Source organism: Plectropomus leopardus, chromosome 5, assembly GCF_026936395.1.
Source record: "Plectropomus leopardus strain MGB_pleo_1.0 chromosome 5, ASM2693639v1, whole genome shotgun sequence".
Lineage (NCBI taxonomy): Eukaryota > Metazoa > Chordata > Actinopteri > Perciformes > Serranidae > Plectropomus > Plectropomus leopardus.
Window position 1 is genome coordinate 28,694,669 of NC_142180.1, and position 5,790 is coordinate 28,700,458.

Genomic DNA, 5,790 nt, shown 5'->3' on the forward strand with positions numbered 1-5,790 from the left:
CCATCCGCCAGCATATGATAACAAGGCAACCGGTTCTGTCTCAGCACATTCTTATCTGATGCCGTCCAGCTGCATTCTGGTTAGACGCAGAAGGTGGTTTTTGGCATCACGCTTGTATGCCGAAAGCACTGACAAAGCAACACCATTGGACAAGTTTGGATTGAGAACAGGCTGAATTTTTAGTGGTTATTCTCTGAAAACAGCTGCCTGCTGTGGCGCAAAACGGCACCACAAAACTTTTGAAAGTGAACCAAAACAAGAAACAATAAAGCTGCACAATGAGCTGTAACTCACTCTGAAGCTCCGATAAGCCTGCAGGTTCATGCAATCTGTAGGTTCATCACCATGGCCCCTTTCAAACCGTCACATTGTTTTAAAATTAAAATTTTGATTCATTCTTATTAGAAAAATATCGCTTATAGCTGCTTTAATCTTCTCTTTGAGTTGGCCAGTTTTTATTGGTCAACAACTTTAGTTCTCCCACTCAGTTCCTCCTGCCCTGTGTGACCTGCACAAGCATTGATATTTTGATTGGGAGGATAATTTGAGTCATAATCCAGTAATATCCCTTTGGCAATGTTGACATCGGTGTTAACGTTTAGGACTGCATGTCCCGAGATGTAGTTAGTCACTCTCCTCTTGAGCACTGACCCACGTCCATCCCCAGGTTGTGTTAAGGAGGACTGGCGAGATCAGTGAAGTCACCTAAAGCAGGCTGGGCACACTGGAGTCTGTGTGACAAGTTAACGAGAAAATCTCTGTATCTGCAGGATGAGACAGACGTGTGGACAAAGGGTTTCCCACTATCAGCTGTAATTGCAGCAACTACACAGAATCAGTGAGGAAACCCCCAACACATACTATTTTATATATACAGCTAATCACAAAGATAAAAATCAAGTTTCCTTTAACTGAGATTTAGTTTCAGTGATTTTACCAGCTGCTTGATAGGATCATTATAACTCTCTTGTGTGTGGAATAATGTCTACATGTGTGTGGGTGTGTGTTTGTCCTTCAACCCATCATGAAGTGCAAAAAAAAAAAAAAAATCAAAAGCTTCAGTCTGCATGTAATAACAAAGCTAAGCAGCGAAGAGTTCTGCTCCGTCCCCTGAGAGGTGGGAGGAGGGTGGGGGCGCTCGCACAATGAGGATGACGCAGCTGAGAAAAAGGGAAAAGGGAGGGAGAGATGGATGGGAGCAGAATCCTGAACGAGGAGAGGAGGTGGATGAAAATGAGGAGGCGGTGGTGGAGAGAAGGAGCGTGGGCAGACTGCGTGGGAAGGAGATGCTGCATAATCAGCTTTCTAGGGTTTTCTCCTGCTCTCTTTTTACTTTCTTTGCGGTCTTCTTTTCCTTCACTGGCCCATTCATCCCTTCCAGCCTTTTCTGCCTCGTTATCTTGCTGCTCTCGTCTCCTTGTTTCTCTTTTTTTGTCACGTCTTAATTTTCATTCTGTCTTCCCTCCTTTTCTCTATGACTCATTTAAGCTTCAATGGAGTTTTGTTGTCCTCGATTTGCTCCTAAAAGAATGAAAAATCATCTCATCCGCACATCTGCAGTCACAGACATTGTGTTCTTGAAATGAATTCTGTGCATCACAAATACACAAATTCAAAGCAAATGCAATAAACTGTCTGTGCATGCCACCCATCGCAATTCACAAAACAGCTCTGTAGTAGTAAAAAAAAAAAAAAAACCTTTTTAAGCTTTATGTTTGTCTAACACACAGCTAAGGTCTGCTCAGTCAACATTATTTCACACTTATCAGCTTTTGGCATCACATTTATTTAGCCGCACATAACAAGTGAGAAATGGAAGAGCCGCCTAATCATGAGCAGAGAGGAACCCGGTGACTCATCGGCATCTCTCGCACATTCAAACGCCGCCTGGAGCTGCTCTGCTGAAAGGAAATCTGGTGAGGGAGAGGAGGGGAGGAGGAGGAGGGGAATGCGTGGGTGTGTGGAAGGGGATCAGAGGAGCAGGTGGTGGTGGTGGAGGGGAGGGAAGGAGGGAGGGAGAGGGTTTTCCTTTCAGAAACATCCCTGAGCACAGTCGTCTTATGTTAGATGCAGAGCGGGAGGAGAGGTGGAGGGGATTGCAAAAATGTGTTCATTCATGTGTGTAAGGTAGAACCTTAAATGTGCAATGTGTGGGTAGCTGTGCGAAGCAAGGGCACCAAACAGGAGATCTTCATCACTATTTGTGGTTCGAGACAGTATGAGCAACAGTTGTGAATAGACTTTTTAGTCACAGCGTTGACTTAATGGAGCGATGATGTCACTGCACCAAACTGTAACAAACTCTGACAGTTAAAGTAGATCATAACTTGGGGTTTTCAGGGCTTTTATGTCTGCAAGACTCTGCTGCAGATTGACATTGTCATGCTAAGTGAAGACCGCAAGCAACAAGAACTCAAACAGATCACACTTTAGTGAAGGTTGAAGCAGGGAAAAAGCACACTGAAGGTCACATAACAAAACCAAGGCTCCAGCAAAGACCGCACTGAAAAGCAGGACTTTAATACAAGCTAGTCTGACGAGGTTATGAAGTGCAGGTGGAGAAAAAAGGCAGAGAAGCTCAGGTGAGGAGAATAAGGTGATTAGACAGAAGAACAGACAGGGAGCTGTTTTCTGGGGAAAACTGTGGAGCTGCTAATGAGGCTGATGCAGGACAGCTGTGTAAATGGAAAAATTATGGAAAGGAGCACAGGAGGAGAAAAACACAGCTAACAGAAACCCAAAACCAAGAAAGCACAGTGGCCTTAATAATCAATTAAAATAATCAATAAAACAAAGAAAGAATATAAGCAACTTAAATGAGTCTTTACAAATATTCAGTCCAGTCTTCCCAAAAAAAGTCTGAAGGCATCAGGACACAGCAGGCTGTGACAGACATCAGTTTAAATCCCAACAGCGCTTAAATGCAGAATAAGAATAAGAATTTGCATCATATACAAGGTATAAAATCATGCCCGAGGGTGCCAAGCGCATCATGTGACCTATATAAGCAAAAAAAAAAAGTGTTTCCATTGCAGTTTTGCAAAATAGGTCTTTTTCAAATAGCCTGAAATACCACCTCATGCTAGCGTAAACTTTTGTTTCTGATTCCATTAGGCATGTTTTATATTTGCAATCTCTATTTGCACAATTTGAGGGTTAATGGAAACCAGACTGTTGAAATTGGAGAAAAACAACTCCATTATGTTCCTGAAAATGATAAGAGATGTACAGCCATGACACGATGTGTCCAGCCATGTGCCTCTTTCTTCTTCTATTGAGTTGTTGTCATCCATAACTTTTGCATTACACTAATTTACTGCAATCTGGGCAATTGGGAAAATCACTGAAAGGTTATCCAAATAATTTACCAGGAACGATGTGTGAAAGAGGCTTAACTCCCCTCATTTAGCATTTAATTCCTCAGTTTCTGTCTTTTAATATCCATATTGTATAACAACTAAAGACTCATTTTTCAGCTCCCACTAAAATTTACTGTCTTGACAGTATGGGTACTTCATACATATTCATAACAATCACAGACTGTTCTAGTGTCATTTTTCCTATTTAGCTATGGTGGCCCAGAGAGCTCAACAAAGGCAGCTAACAACAGAAAAAATAACAACAATATTAGGTCATTTTGTTTATTTATTCTTTTAAGAGACTTTCCTTATTTTAACATGCACTGCTCGACATATTGTTGCATAAGTGCTAAGTTTTGAGTCTAGACTTTGAATTATTGGTGTCATTACAAATGTGAATGTAGCTGAATCTTCGTATGGAGCCCGGTTTGCTGTCGGGCCCCCGCTGCTTCCAAGTTCACACTGCACGGAGGCTTTCATTCACAGCCTCAAAGGATGTTACAGTGGATTTTCCACCCTGCACAGACGATGACGTACCGTCACATACTGAAGGAGGAACCCCCCTCTGCAAACTAAGCATTGGCTGACTGTTGGGGTGTCTGGCTCGGCCATTGGCTGACAGACAATAACGAGTGACGGAGGAAAGGCACAGAATGATGCAAAACAGAGAAACAAACACGGAGGGGGAGGCAGTCTGAAAGCGTGGCTGTCCCCCACCCTTCGCTGACTCAATGTAGCTTTTTTAGACGACACCATTCACCCTGCAGTCTGTCAGTACGAAGTGCAAAGTGGTGTGTATTAAATCAGTAGACTGACAATGATTTCAAAGAGGACAATACGTTTGCTGTTATGAAAAATGTATTTTTCATAATGAATAAATGACATGACATGATATGGCTCGAGGGAAAGAAAAAAGGGAAAGAGAACAACAGACTCTATAAGCCTTCTTACTGCCGTGACTGGTTGTTCTCTTCTTTGTGGATTAAAGGGAATATTTAATAAGCATTTATTGACCTTCTAATTAGCAATACAACAATATTTTGGTACATGCCTACTGTGTATTCATGACTTTTCTCTCTGCATTCAAAGCAGCAGTCTCCATCTCACCCACCAACGTTTGCTTCATCTTGACTTTGATATATCGACTGTGTTATAAAGCACTCTGGGAGAGCAGGCACAGTTGGGACAGCCCTTTTTAAGCAAGATTGAAAGCAGCTATGCCTTTGCCATTCACCATGCTCATACTCGGCCTCAGTCGTTTCACTTTCAGCCTTAAAGTGGACATCCTCATACCATGCCTCACTGTCACATCACCTAACATCATCTGTTTCTTGCCCAAACAGTTACACACTGCAAGGGCTACTACAACGGCCAAACAGTGTGCATGTTTGGTGCCTGCATAAGAGGGAACAACGAGCACGATCTTATCCCAACTCATCACACATTACCGCTCTGTCAGTGGACTTCTGCATCTACATGTTATGAGCTAGGTATCCCTCTGCATCTGACTATTACTCTCCGGGATGCCGCTACTGTGATTACCACAAATGCACATGGTGGGATGATGCTGAACATGGTTATGTTTAGGGAACCAACAGCACATGGCAACACACGCCAGGATGTCAACAAATGAGGGCACGGCTGGTTCGGTTGAGGTGTAGAAAAAAATCATCACATTCAAATGAGAAGCAAACACTATAGAGTCCCAAATCACAGTCTGGGTTTGATCGACCCATCCGTCTCCCCTCCCGCCCTCCCTAAAGGCGTCCTTTTGCTCCTAATATTACATGGTTACCGGCAGCGTTTCAACCTGCCACTGTCCTGCCGCATTTCATGCACACACAACAGGTTCTGTCCAGCTGCTTTCTCAATTGAAACCGACTACTGGGCTGGTGTGTCAGGGCCTTAAAGTTTTCAAACATAGACTGCAATTTTTTTTTTTTAGTTACATTTTTAAAGCCGAGAACAAGTTGCCCCAACCATCGCGTGGAGACAGAATTTGGAGAAAAAGCACTCTTTTTGCATACAAAATTGAGCCTTTCATGTTTAAATAACTTGGTAGATTGTTAGCAGACACCTGTATTTGTTTTTCATTAGATAAGATTTCATGTCAATACAATAATGTTCTAACTGTCTCATGTATTTCTCCTCTAAAATGTAGCAGTATAAGGCGTAGGCCAGCAGGATAGATTACATGGTGTGAAAAAGAAGGCAGACATTTTGAGATGTTCCCTTTGTAGATCACAGGCTGGATTTGGCTTTGCTCTCCAATTAATTTGAAGGAGGTGATAAGGAGAGGCAAGAAATCAATATGAGCCCGAGCAACGGAGAAAAAATGAAATGAGATTCATGAGAGGGAACCTTATCTGCGATCCGTTCCCACGCCTTGATTAACACCCATTCCCTTGAAATAAAGCGAGTTAGAAACACC